Genomic DNA, 13,869 nt, shown 5'->3' on the forward strand with positions numbered 1-13,869 from the left:
TATAACTTAATTGTATTTTTCAGCATATTCCTTTGTGCTTTGTTTACAGAAAAGGAAGAGAACTTATTTCTTCAAGAGAACTTAAGACGTTGGGAAGTAGAGTATGCAGAATTAACAATAGGTAGAAGGGAAGTCTAGATGGCAAAGAACTTAAGGTTCCTTATATTTTCTGAAAGAGATTGAGCAACTGATTTTAGTATATTTAGAATACTACTATATTTATAACTGGGGGAGATTTAAAGTAATGATTCGTATGGTTTTTACTTTATTATATGAATGATTGTTCTAAATTGGCATATTTCTAGGCAAAGATTTTTTTTCAGATGTGAGACTATAATAACAAAGACCTTTCCATTTTTATATTTGTTCATATATTGTTTGTATATTTCTGTTAATAAACATTCAAAAATGATGTTGTTCACCCTGTATAGCCTTACCAAGGGAGGGAACAAGCTACCTTATGCCAGTTGGAAGATTTCCAGATGGTAAAATAGACTAAAATCTTTACGAACATCTGTTACTTGATATCCTTTTAGATGAACATGGAATTGAATATGGGATTTCTACATTAAAAATGTATCTTCTCTTACATTGGAACATAATCTCACTTCTACAAATCATTCTCTGACTTGCTCAGCTGAAGAAAGCCAGTACTTATATAGTTAATGTATCAGCCTTCAAGAATCCGTCTTCTGCTTGTCTCTCTGGCTGCCATAGAAAGGGGGGGGAGGGAAGATTAATTGGGCTTTGTGGGGAGGGAAGAGTGCTGGAGGCTTGAGATGGTGAATTGTAAAACTTGGGAAAACTTTCTTGACTATGCTTACTTGCTTACTGCGCAACTGTAGCTTCTTATCTAACCAGGCCAAGGTCAACCATCCTGGTGAGCCAGATGTCTGAAACACCACCTGAAGATACCTCAACATGACATTTGCACCAAGACAAATTCCTTGTGTGTCCAATCACACTTGGTCAATAAAGAATTCTATTCTATTCTATTCTATTCTATTCTATTCTATTCTATTCTATTCTATTCTATTCTATTCTATTCTATTCTATTCTATTCTATTCTATTCTATTCTATTCATCTCAGATTGGATGGCCAGTTTGAACTATTGTGGCCGGGAACGTTACAATAACTTTGCATATGTGATTTTTGTGCCTAATGCCTCAGATCTTGAATTCTTTTGATGCTACCACTTTGATTTCCAGTAAAAGTCCTTTTCTTTATAACAATGGAGTCTATGCTTTTCTTTCTTGGATTTTGAATGGAGCCTCACTTGACAGAATGCTTAAATCCTCAGTTCTATTTAATTCTTTATAGAAATAAAGGAAAATTTCTAACATGTATTCAAAGTTTTGCAGACTTTGGGGAGTGTGTGTGTGTGTGTGTGTGTGTGTGTGTGTGGGAGGGAGAGGCAAACAGAGAACAATAAATGCAGTAGACTCCATTCCTCACTATAATCTGTGACACAGTAGAGCCTTCTTTGGAAGATTACTACTCTACACTTTGAGATAATAGAATTCTTCTGATAGAATCCTTTCTAGAACTTGGTAGACTATGCAGCCCCAGCATATAATGTGCTAAACAGATTTGCTCTAGCACTGCCAGATCTTCAGATTATAGCATCACAAATTGCATGTCATTGTACAAAATGCATTTTAAGGCTACAATTAATGTAAGGCAACGGCAGTTTGCAAAATTCAAGAATAAGGTGATTAAAATGCATTTTCCCCTTGTCCTTAGGTCACCAACATTCAATTCAATTTTATTCAAAGATATAAAAGCTAGTTAGTTATTTTCCTCCCCCTTGTCCCATAATATTAATGTTTAATGAGGGGGGGGAGGGAAGAGAGCGAGTCAGTCAGTCAGTCAATGGTAGCATGTCTTTGCTGAAGGCAATTTAAAACCTCTTCAGTGACCTGATCACATTAAATAAAGCTTATGTGTTCTCAAGGTTCAGATCTGCTGATGTGCTAACATTTCTTCCCCAGTTCTGTATTTACTTTAAGTCTGGGAAATCCAGTTTGGTCTCATTGATCCAGTATCTATCTGTGAAGAAGACAAACCGGCTTTTTAAAAAGAAAGTGAAATAAAGAAAAGGATGCTTCGATTCCATCCTCCCCAACCATCTGTTCAAAACAGCTGGTATAGCATGAATCCAGCAGATGGCATTCTTTCTCTAGTGAAAACCAAAAGCAAAATTTTTCCCCCTTCATTCTTTAGTCACTTTAGGGGTCTGGCTTTAGGTTAGTTTTTCTGCTATTAAAAAAAAATAAAAAAATGGCAGAGCTCCGGGCTACAGCGAGCCTGCCTATGTCTTATTTGGCAGATAAAGCTGAGGTAAAATAAATATATAAACTGAGCTGCTCCTGTCAAGCATCTTGATAGGTGTCACATTATAAACTCAGAAAGCTCATATGAAAAAAATCCCTCAGAGAGCCTGGCTTCATGCAGCCAGATGGAGATTGAAATCTGTATCTGCATCCAGATATCTATTTGATAAGGAAATAGCTTACAGAAACCATTCCCCTTGTATTTCTGACTCAACTGGCCCACTTAAACTTTACAGCGAAGGGTCGAATGCTTCTTTAGAATTACAGTGTGAATGAATTGTTTACAAGAATTTTGCTAATGCCTCTGTTGCAGGATAAGAAACATGGAAACCATGTTTATGAGGGGAAAAAAAATCACAAAGTTGTTTCTTGGGTAGAGCCCCAGCTGGGTGAGACCATGTGCAAACAAATGTGTGTGGTAGGGAAGTCATTCTCCTTGCCTGGCATTGAGATCTTTCTTTCTACACACCAGTCTCTCTTGACATGAGGACAAGAAGAGAAAATTACCCTTGAAAATAAAAAAGAAATACAAGCAAACATAAAAGGGCCAACCTCTGTTCCCCCATCACCAAAACACCACACCCAAAAATAATAGCCATACTTCTTTTAAAGAGGACTCTGGCCCATTTTCTGGGATTGAAAATATGGCACAAATAATGACTGATAATTACAGAAAGTTTGAAGAGTCAAAATGCCTCAGAGAAAAGTGAACTCTGCATTCAGCGAGAGTCATCTTTGTAAGCACATTGTCTATGGGCTAGAAAAGTCAATCAGAGAAAGAATTCCACCTGGTCCTGTGGTAGATAAAGGGGATATTTATTTCTGAGTAGCTTGCTGGCTGACTCGGGAACCTTGATGGGTTGTCAGATCATAGCTACTGTCTTACTCAATGAGAAGAAAGTAAGTGAAATTCAGAGGCAAAGAAATTGGAAATTATTGTTCTTCTCAGTGCATTTTGGCAGGATCTCATGTGGGAATCAGGGACTAGAAGAAAAGAGTTTCATTATGACTGAACCTGAAGTTTCAGGCCTAAATCCTAGAAAATACAGGTAGTCCTCCACTTACGACTACAATTGAGCCCAAAATTTCTGTTGTTAAGTGAGACATTTGTTAAGTGAGTTTTGCCCCATTTTACGACCTTTCTTGCTTCAGTTGTTAAGTGAATCACTGCAGTTGATAAGTTAGTAACCCGGTTGTCATGTGACCCCGGGACACTGCAAATGTCAGAAATATGAGTCAGTTGCCACCATCTGAATTTTGATCCCATGATGGTGGGGATGCTGCAAAGGTCATAACTGTGAAAAATGGTTATAAGTCACCTTTTTCAATGCTGTTGTAACTTTGAACGATCACTAAATGAACCATTTTAAGTCGAGGGCTACCTGTACTGGGAAAATGCAAAATACTAAGTTGTTGATTGGTTTAACAATTCCATTCATTGCTGAACATTATATTGCATTTGCTGGCTTTCTGCTTTCTCAAGCTGTTTACAGATTACTGAAGGTGGGTTTGATAATGTAGTTCTTCGGCTTCATGGAATGTGGCACTTTTATTAAAATAAAATTCCTTCATTTCTTGATATTCCAGCGTTGGATTCGTAATCTGTCCCCAGACATTGCAGAACCACTTGAATCAGTCATCTTGGTGAAAAGGGGAAAACGGAGCCAACTTATTTGAAAACTTACTTCTGGGGAATGGAGAATCCTATTCTGGTGGTGGCAACATAGCTACCAGCTTCTGCCTGGGGAAATAGCCACCCCAAAAGTCCAGATAGAGAGGACACAAGTGTGGAAATCTCTGGGAAATCTCTGACAGGCTTGTGTGGATGCTGACGACAAAAATTGAATTGCTATATAAATTTACTGAATAAATGAATAAACACTTCCACCCCTTTGTTATCTAAGGAACTGCATAGCAAACAAGCAGTTTAGACATGTGGCTTTTAAAGGTACTGGGAAAAGAAGTTGTCAGTGCTCATTGATCTGAAGAAATTTGTATATCCATTTACTTCCTGTCACTACCTCAGGCATATACAGCTTTATTAATAAAGCAGATGAACTAAAATATTAATTTTCTCTTGACTCTATAATTTTTAATGCATCACAGCCCTTCCCTCTCCTAAGATCTTTGATTCTGAATCTGAAGTACAATATCTCACTAATGTTTCACTCCTCCCTGGCAATAAAAATCATTCTGCAGCTTTTCCATGACACTCAAATTAAACTGTCTTTTTTCTACTTATGATAGCCTCCTGATCTCTTAATTTTATGTAGAAGTGTATAATAGATCTAAGAACGAAGAATCAAAGCAAACCCCTTGAGAAGGGACTTGAAGACTGCCTAGCAGAGTATTATTTATACAATAATTGGGGGAAAAAAGTCAAGAATTGATTGCATGTTATGCAGAGGTGGGATTCAAACTTCTTAACAACTGGTTCTGTGGGCGTGGGCTAATTTGTGAGTGTGGCTTGGTGGTCATGTGACTGGATGGGTGTGGCTTGCTGACTGGCATGGCTTGGTAGTCACGTGTCTGGCTGGGCATGGCTTGTATGTAAATATTGTAAACATTTATGTAAATATTGAGAGTTTTTTTTATTAAAAAAGCAACTTTTACCCAAAATCAGGCAAAGCAGGCAGGCAGATTGAGTTGCTCACAGAATCACAGGTTCACTCAGAGATCTATCTTTCTGCAATCTGCTACCTGAGTCTGCACTGAAAAATAGAAGCTTCAGTCCTAAGGAAGGTTCAGCTCTGCTTTTAGATTAGCTAGAAAGAAAGAAATCCAGCAATTTTCTGCTTTCTAGCTAATCTAAATCTCCTGGTACAGCTGATAGTCAGAACCGCTGATGGTGGGGGAAAAAAAAGGAAAAATAGCAACTTACCAAAAATTAGGCTAAGGCACAATGCAGGCAAGTTGGATGGCACGCATGCCAGGTAAGGAGTGAGTGGGCGGGGTTGGGCAGGGCCAGCCAATGGCGCGATTTGCTGGTTCTCTGAACTGTGCAGAATTGTAACAACCGGTTGCATAGAACCAGTCCAATCAGGTAGAATCCCACCCCTGATGCTATGGACATAATGAAACGAGCATTTGATTCCCCAGGCCTGATCGATTCCTTGTATTTTGAAGTAATCTATGTACTGTATGTATTTTCATATTGGTCTCCTCTTTTCCTTCTACCATTTCTTCCATATACTGTAAGGCTAAATCTCTTGCATCTGGGTAGCTTTAAAGCTATGTGAAGAAATAAACCTATCAGTCACAGGTAGCATAGAAAATAGTGAGGGAGGGTGGATGGGAATTGTAGTTCACCAACATCTGTTGAGTTCCTCCTTTATCTAAATGGTACAACATGATTGAAGGTTATTAAGAATGACATAGGGTAAATTGTTTCTTCAGTTCTGTTGTTCTCCATTTCTGTCTCACTCCCAGGCATCTAATGAAGTTTTAAAAGTGTTGGCCATACTCCTTCAGTGGCATTTTCTGCTATAAAAGCTATAAATATCCTTGTGTCCATATTTGCAAAAGTGCAATCCACATCTCTGTTCCACCCACAAGAGTGCCAATCTAGGAACCATTTTTGGAATTCTAGTTTCTGCAAGAAGTCAAAACGCTATTTTTATTTCATTATTTGCATTACTCTATAAACAAAGGGAAAAAAGAAATCTTGATGAGTGCAAAAGATTCTGTGATGTAAGATGACAGCTCAGCTAACAAGAAAGTGACCCTGAAAAGTTTCACTGGGTGAGGGAATTGCTGATTGAATGGTTTGGTGAGAATCAAGGATTGAAGAGCCAAGAAGAGGGGAAGTGACAGGATTTTGGTGGGTTTAGGTCAGGGGTGTCAAACTCATGTTGTCACAGTGGCATCACATGATGTTTTCCCCTTTGCTAAATTGGGTGTTGGCATAAGCAGCACATGACACATCTGGCCCGTGGGCTGGGAATTTGACATCCCTGGTTTAGGTTGTAAGAGATTCGGGAAGAGATATCAAGCAGACAGGAAAAGACGGAATGATCTGCTATAGGAGACTTCTGTGCAGACAGCTGCCATTGATGGCTTTTTAAAAAGAGCTAGGAGAGAGAGCTGTCCTATTTAACTATATAGTGTGCTTTTGAAATGTATTGCACCTTTAAGGAGACTGCTCAGTCTGAGGGGGAAGGCTCTGAGCAAGATACCCTAAAGGCCCAAGGAAATTCAACTCAATGAGTTCAGTATCTTGGTGGACACTCCGATAGAAGACTGTCTTTACATCTGTATGGTTGTTTCCCTGCTTCAAGTAGCTAGGTTTTTCTTCTTTGTTCCAAACTAGAGCAAACTAGAGCATATTTTTTTCTTACTTCATTCACAAGGAAAAAAAAAACATAGGGAATCACTTTTTTAGAATCCCATTCTGGGTTGAAGATTTAACTACAGGTTTCTGTGCTAAGACAGAAGCCACATGTATTTTACTTCCATCATACACTGCTCTTCTTCTTTGCCCAGCCTTCATTTCCATATTTGTGTAAAAGATGCAAGCCTGTCATTTGCTTTTTGAAAACCAAAACACTTCCACACATTTAAAGATTTACTGCAGAACAAAAATCTTATCTGTATAATTCATGCTCAGATTGCACTTCCCAGATTTCTGTCATCCCTATTAGTATACTGTCAATCATCGAACCAGGCACACTGTGCAAGCTAAAGCCCTTGTAGTCTCTGGATTCAATCTTGTCATCCTTTGGTATTAGGCACCAACAAAGTTCCTTCACACACACATTAAACCAGTCTCATAGCCACTCCATAAGCAAACTAGATCCATATTTTAATATCTTTCATATTACACCATCTACAACTTCAGCTTTAAAATTCTTCAATGTTTCAGGGGCATTTATGACATCCATTTCATTTTTCTTCCTTGGGCAGGAATATTTATACCATTTGCTTTAAATATTCAACAGACCAGATGATGATTTCCACCTTTTTCAGTCAGGTGCTCAAGGTGGCATCATTCCCATACAAAAACCTACCATACAGAACTCTAAAATGCTTTTCCAGCATTCCCATCCTTCTGTTTTATCTCAAATCATTTGATCGCATTTAATTTTAATTCTGTTCATTCTGCTGGCTCCTGGTAGTTGTCTTCAGACACTTTTGAATTCATGTTTTATTTTCATCAAAGTCATTCTGCATTTTCTCTGCCTATTTAAATTTTATTTATTCCTTGCTCTCTTTGACTACATTATAGTTATACTACTGGTAACTAGGGGTGACATGACCACAGTGTCCCAGTATCTGAGGTGCTGCCACAAGAAAGAGGGGCTCAATCTATTCTCGAAAGCACCTGAAGGCAGAACAAGAAGCAATGGATGGAAACTAATCAAGGAGAGAAGCAATCTAGAACTAAGGTGGAATTTCCTGGCAATGAAGTCATTCCAATTAATCAGTGGAATGACTTACCTCCAGAAGTTGTGGTGCTCCATTACTGGAGGTTTTCAAGAAGAAATTGGACAACCATTTGTCTAAAATTTGATAGGGTTTCCTGCTTGAGCAGGGAGTTGGACTAGAAGACCTCCGTGGTCCCTTACATTTCTGTTATTCTATTATGTAACTATAATTTTATCTACCAGTGCATTATACAATACTATTATCTCCTCCTTTCTTATTGCTAGCATTTTCTGAGATGTGCTTTTCCACAGATGTGCAATATCATTACAAGGAAGAGATAATTGTCATCTAACTGGATAAGTCTTAGAATGTGAAGTTGTTGTGTCACATCCTGGACTCATATTCCTCGCACACATGAGGTAAATGGGATTGGTTAGCATCCATTTCTTTATCCAGTCTTTTTTTTTATTTCATCTACCAAGCATCCTTTTTGTACTTCCCATTAGTCAAATTCTTCATTTACATCAGGACTCAAATTTACAGGCCAAGGGCAAATACATGTGGCCTTCAAGTAATTTCCTGTGGATCTCAAGACCCAACAATATTTAGAGGAATCTAATGGGACATGCAACTCTCAACTAATAACATCCAGCCCATAAAAGGGCAATAATGAATCCTCCCAGGGATTCTGTGCACTAGGTTACTGTAAATGTACAAGGCTTTCATAAGAACTGCATTGTTACACAATCACACAATCATTTTCTTCAGTGTTTCGGCTACTTCCACTTCCTGGAGGAAGTCTTCCTGCTTGTTTATATCAAGGCAAGATAGCTGAGTATTTTGTGCTGACTTCTGAAGAATAAATTTATTGGCAAGAAAAAAATAAAGAAATTTCATGGAAGGACCATACTTAGCAGAGTTTGCTGTCCCGCAGGTCCCTATCACTTGGCAGTTTCTGCAATATGATTTTGGAAAACACATCTATATCTTCTCCTTAGTTGGATGAATGACAATAGTTCACTTTTACTCATGTTTCCACTTATTTTAACCCAAGGGTTCCCTAGAGTAACACCAAATTCATTCACTTGGATTCCTTAGCAGAAGTTGATAGTTTTAACATACCGTGTAATTTTCCTTCCTTTTTGTTGTCTGGGTTTCTGTTAAACTATTTGTATCCTTCAGTTTATATTCCAGTCATGGGAATCTTTTCACCAGTTCTCCATTGTAACTATTCAATCATAATTACTTCCTTGTATGAAGAGTTCATTCTCATCTTGTTATTTCATATATTCTAAGAATTAATAAATAGACAAAAACCTGAACTTAGAACCTATATTATTTTTTTAGTAAAATAGGCTCATTAAATCATCACTCCTACTTTTTCCCATACAAATATGTTTTTATCTGAGGTCTTCAGAGTTTTCATTTGCCAGAGCAGTTTAAACCAAATATTTTTCAAATCAATCCTTATGAGATGCAGTTATGTTGTGCTAGAACTCAAATCATTGACCAAACTCAAGACCATGGCCTCAGAAATTAATCATTTCTTGTTTAGTAGTACCAGTAATTGCATAGTCAATATTCTTTTTCCCCTTTTTCTTAGGCAGGAAGGAACTAATACCAGAGGCCCCAACTTCTTGAGGTTCTATCCTATATCTTCAAATCAACAATATTGTAGTTGTAGCTGTCCCTTGCAGTATTGTTACAAGAGATAATTGTCATCTAGCTGGGTAAGTCTTAAAATGTGGAGTTGTGTCACATTCTGGACCCATATTCCTAGCATACATGGGGACTGATTAGCATCCATTCATTTATCTCCTGCACAGCAATGTATAATCACCATGACTTTTCTTTTTGTCTTCTTGAAGATTGCCGCTAAAGCCCCCTTCTCTTAAATCATCGACCATCTTATCTCCTGATGTGACTTTCCCCTCAGAAGAGTCAGAGCCTGTTTCCTTTATGAAAGGCTCAAATATTTTTTTCATGAGTTCCATTATTGAGAAATAGTTTATATGGGTATATTTGTTTGCTCCTTTGACTTTTTTTTTCTTCTCCTCTATATTTGCACTTGCTGAAAATGTATGTCAGGTTGCTTTTGGAAAGGAATCCAAACTTTCCATGAGTATTGCAGATCACAGTTGCTCAATTGTATTTGTCCCATAGAAAATCTTGATCCAAAGATGGAAAATGGCTTTTTCCATTTTGACCTTGTTCTCAAAATGTAATAGATCAAATTGTAGTCATTTGCTGTCAATTTGAGCAACAGAGGCTTCAAAGTCAGCTAATCCCAGGGAAGTTAATTCTCTCCAAATCTCAATTTGTCTGGATTCCATTTTGAGCAATCACTTCTTCTCCAATTGACCACCATATATTATTTTAAACTAAGATTTCAGAACCCAAGGACAAAATGTCACATTATAACTCAATTAAACTACTGTAGTCACTGCTGACTTGACACATGGGGAGTATATCCAAATATAACCTATGATTTTTTTTTATGTTACAAGGAATATGGAATATAGGGAGTTACCTTGAGTTACATTAACTCAATGCCTATTTCACACTCCACCTGCTTTCAGTCTGCATTTATTTATTGTCCAATGTACTCTTTCCTTGTAATCGTGTAAATTTTCCTACCAACATAGAGTTTAGAGCTGCTGCCATCTCTATTGTCATTTATGACACTATAGCAGCTCTCTTGTCTTCATTACTTAGTTCTCCTCCTGTAAAGTGTAAGTGTTTTTGAATCTCAGTGACTTTTGATTTCTTTCAGGAAAATTGCTGTCCGAACTGGGAATCTCATTATGCACAGCATGGCTCACTGCTGAATAGCCATACAAAGCATTGCTTTTGGCAGTCAACTAAAATGATGCGAAATTGCAGAGAAAGTTATAAGTCAGGTATTTTAAAGATACCAAAACCAAGAATAATAATTGCCAAGGTACATTAAATGCCTCAGTAAACAAAAATGTTTGTGTTTGATGTTGTCTTAAAGTCAATAATAATTAATAAACAGCTATAGAATTGTCGGCTGTGATTTCACACTGTTGTCTGTATAATAATAATAATAATAATAATAATAATAATAATAATAATAATAATAATAATAATAATAATAATAAATTATACTTATATGCTGCTGCCCAAATCTTAACAAGAATTAAAGGTAATCCTCAGGTTATGTCCAATCATTCAGTACTTGTTCAAAATTACGTTGGCACTGAACAAATGGTACTTCCAATGGATCCTCACAGTTCCAGCCATTACAGCGAACTATGGTCACATGACTGCAATTTCTTACATTCCCTTATGATAGTCAATGAGTAAGCTGGCAAGAAGCCAGAAGCGCTCATTATGGAAGGTCCTCACTTAACAACCCATGTGGTCTTTATTTAACAACAACATTTGGGACTGCTTGAATTGCTATCACTAAATGATATGGCATCATGCTTTACGATTGCATCAGTGGTGGGATTCAATAATTTTTTACTACCGGTTCTGTGTGAATGGCTTGGGGAAGGATACTGTAAAATCTCCCCATTCTACTGTAAAATCCTCCCCACTCCTGGGAGAAAGGTTACTGCAAAATCCCATTCCCTCCCCAACCCACTAACCTGCTTTCCAGCTCCGTTCTCCTGTGCAAGGCAACAAAAGAAGACCCAGCCAATCAGCTGGGACTCTGGAGGCAGAGAATAGATGGGGGCGGGGCCAGTCAGAGGTGGTATTTGCCGGTTCTCCGAACTACTCAAAATGTCCGCTACTGGTTCTCCAGAACTGGTCAGAACCTGCTGAATACCATCTCTGGACTGCATGGTTTAATAATAGAAATTCTGATTCCAAGTGCTGCAGTAACCCAAGGACTTATGAATTGCCTAATTTTAGCAGGCAGCAAAATGTAGACACTCTCTCACAATGTCTCTAATCTATGTCAGTAATGTTTCCCAAAGAATTAAAATGTATAATACTGTAATTATTTTTTTTCACGATTTCCTCTTTTTGTTCGCTTTTCTAGGGTACACGGAGTGAAACATAAAGATGAGCAAAAGAGATGGGGATATTTTCTTTAGAAATTTGCAGTAGGGAGGGAAAGTAGTTCTTGCTTTATTAAATGTCCAAATTGGTTAAGACAGCCTTTCACATTAAAAATGCCTCATGCAGCTCCTTAACAGTGCAGAATTCTGCTTTTTGTACTTCAAATCAGCAATTCTTTGTGAAATTGCCTGGTGATCAAACAATGTGGCACAGTTATAGGTTCATTCTAGAGAGTTCTGCAAAGAAAAAAAAAGCTCTATAAGAAGCAGCAGCATTTTTAATGTAAAAGGAGGGGGAGATTATATAGTTAGTATGATTATAATTTCTCCTGCACCTACAGAAGAATTTTAAAGAAGTTCTTCCATTCTTGCTGAAAGATATAATAGAAGAACACCTTTTTTATGTCAAAAGCAAAGAAGAGAGCAGGATTCAGCATAGCACAAAGGCTATGATTGTAGTTTCTAGCTTAGTGTGGAAATAATAACACAAGGAGCCCAAATCTTTAATCTGTAATGAAAGTATTAGCTGACTCTAGGACAAACAAATAAAAACAAAAAAAGTATTCCTTAGTTATACCATTTCATATTTTCTCACCAACAGTATATGAAATCATTAACTAAAGCCCCAGTCAGACACTATTTCACGGAAGTAGGTCCATGGAATGTGATGGCATTTACTTCTGAATAATCATTCATACAATTTTGCTGTACTTGAGGGAATATCCTGGAAGATTATTTAAATTATACTTTGCCTTCAGACAGATAACATCTGTGTTAGGAAAGACTCACAGCTGGTAGTGACAGCATTTAAACACACACACACACGACCACACAAATGGACACACATGTGCACACATGCAAACAAACACAAAGAGGTTTCTTTTCAGTTGTCAGTTCCTGGCAAATATCTTTAAACAGATGTTTTGTCTTTGTACTGCCATTTTATTTTCTACTAGCTCGATACCCATGCTTCACTACAAAACTATGTGGTTGGCTTAGTTTTGGGGGAGGAAAATAAGGGGGAGAAATTCTGCCTCTGCCTACCAGCATCCATCAGTATTCTTCTGGCTAGCGTCCTGTCAGTGTGTGAGAGAGGTGAGGGCTGTGGGGAAACTGAAACAGTATTTGCTGTGTGAGCAAGAAGGAGACAGCAAGGAGCCTGGGCATGGCTTAGCTCAACTGTTCTGTACTAAAGCTGCTTGGTGCTGTGAAACTAAATCTGAAACTGAAACTCCTCTCCTCTGTCATATTTTGTATTTGGAAGATATTTCTTTTCAGGTGGGGAGGGGGAGTAGAACTCCTTAACATCAAAGCGTGTTAGTAATAATATATGAAATACTAATGCTCTGATAGTCATTTCAAAAAATCCTTTCTTAGTCAGCATCTAGAAGCCAAGAGGAATATATGTGCCAAATTTCAAGTTTGTAGGCTTTACAGTTCTGGAGATTTTGTGATGATGCGTGAGTGGTATTTCACACACACACACACACACACACACACACACACACACACACACACACACAAAACACCCACACACACAGACATTTTAAGAAGAAATATATATATTTTAAGAAGAAGAAAAAATGAAGAAAAAATTGTTGAGAGACAAAGGTAAAATATTAGTAAGCGGAGACTGATATTTTACTTAAGGTTATCTAAGTTGTATAGCAGTGCTTAGCATATCACTCATGAAAAATTACCCCTAAAAACAAAACACATTATTTTTAACAATAAAAGTTATTTATTTGTGTTTCTGAATTTTTGTGCTTAATGCCAAAGTTCTTTCTCCTTTTTTCGTGTGTGTATGTAACCTTTAAATAATAATACACCTCTTCCTCCACAAAAAAAGCAGAAAGAAGAAAAACTACTGAAAACAATATAGATAACTATTTAGTTTTTAACTTGCTTTTATTGTACTCTGACTGGTACAATATTGTAATATTTATAAACATTTAAAATGATCATATATTTCTTATTTCAGTTGGTTGATTCTTTTTTCCTCTTTAAAACCATACTCTAAAATGCTTAAATTTGCTTTATTGTATGTTATAATTGGAAACCATTCTTGGTTAAATTTGGTGAAATTTCTGTTATGAATATATACTATTAATTTTTGTATTCCCCAAATATAAGTTCCCTG

Source organism: Notechis scutatus, chromosome 2 (assembly GCF_049901735.1).
Source record: "Notechis scutatus isolate UNSWTSFEM ecotype Mainland chromosome 2, rNotScu1.2, whole genome shotgun sequence".
NCBI classification, from domain to species: domain Eukaryota; kingdom Metazoa; phylum Chordata; class Lepidosauria; order Squamata; family Elapidae; genus Notechis; species Notechis scutatus.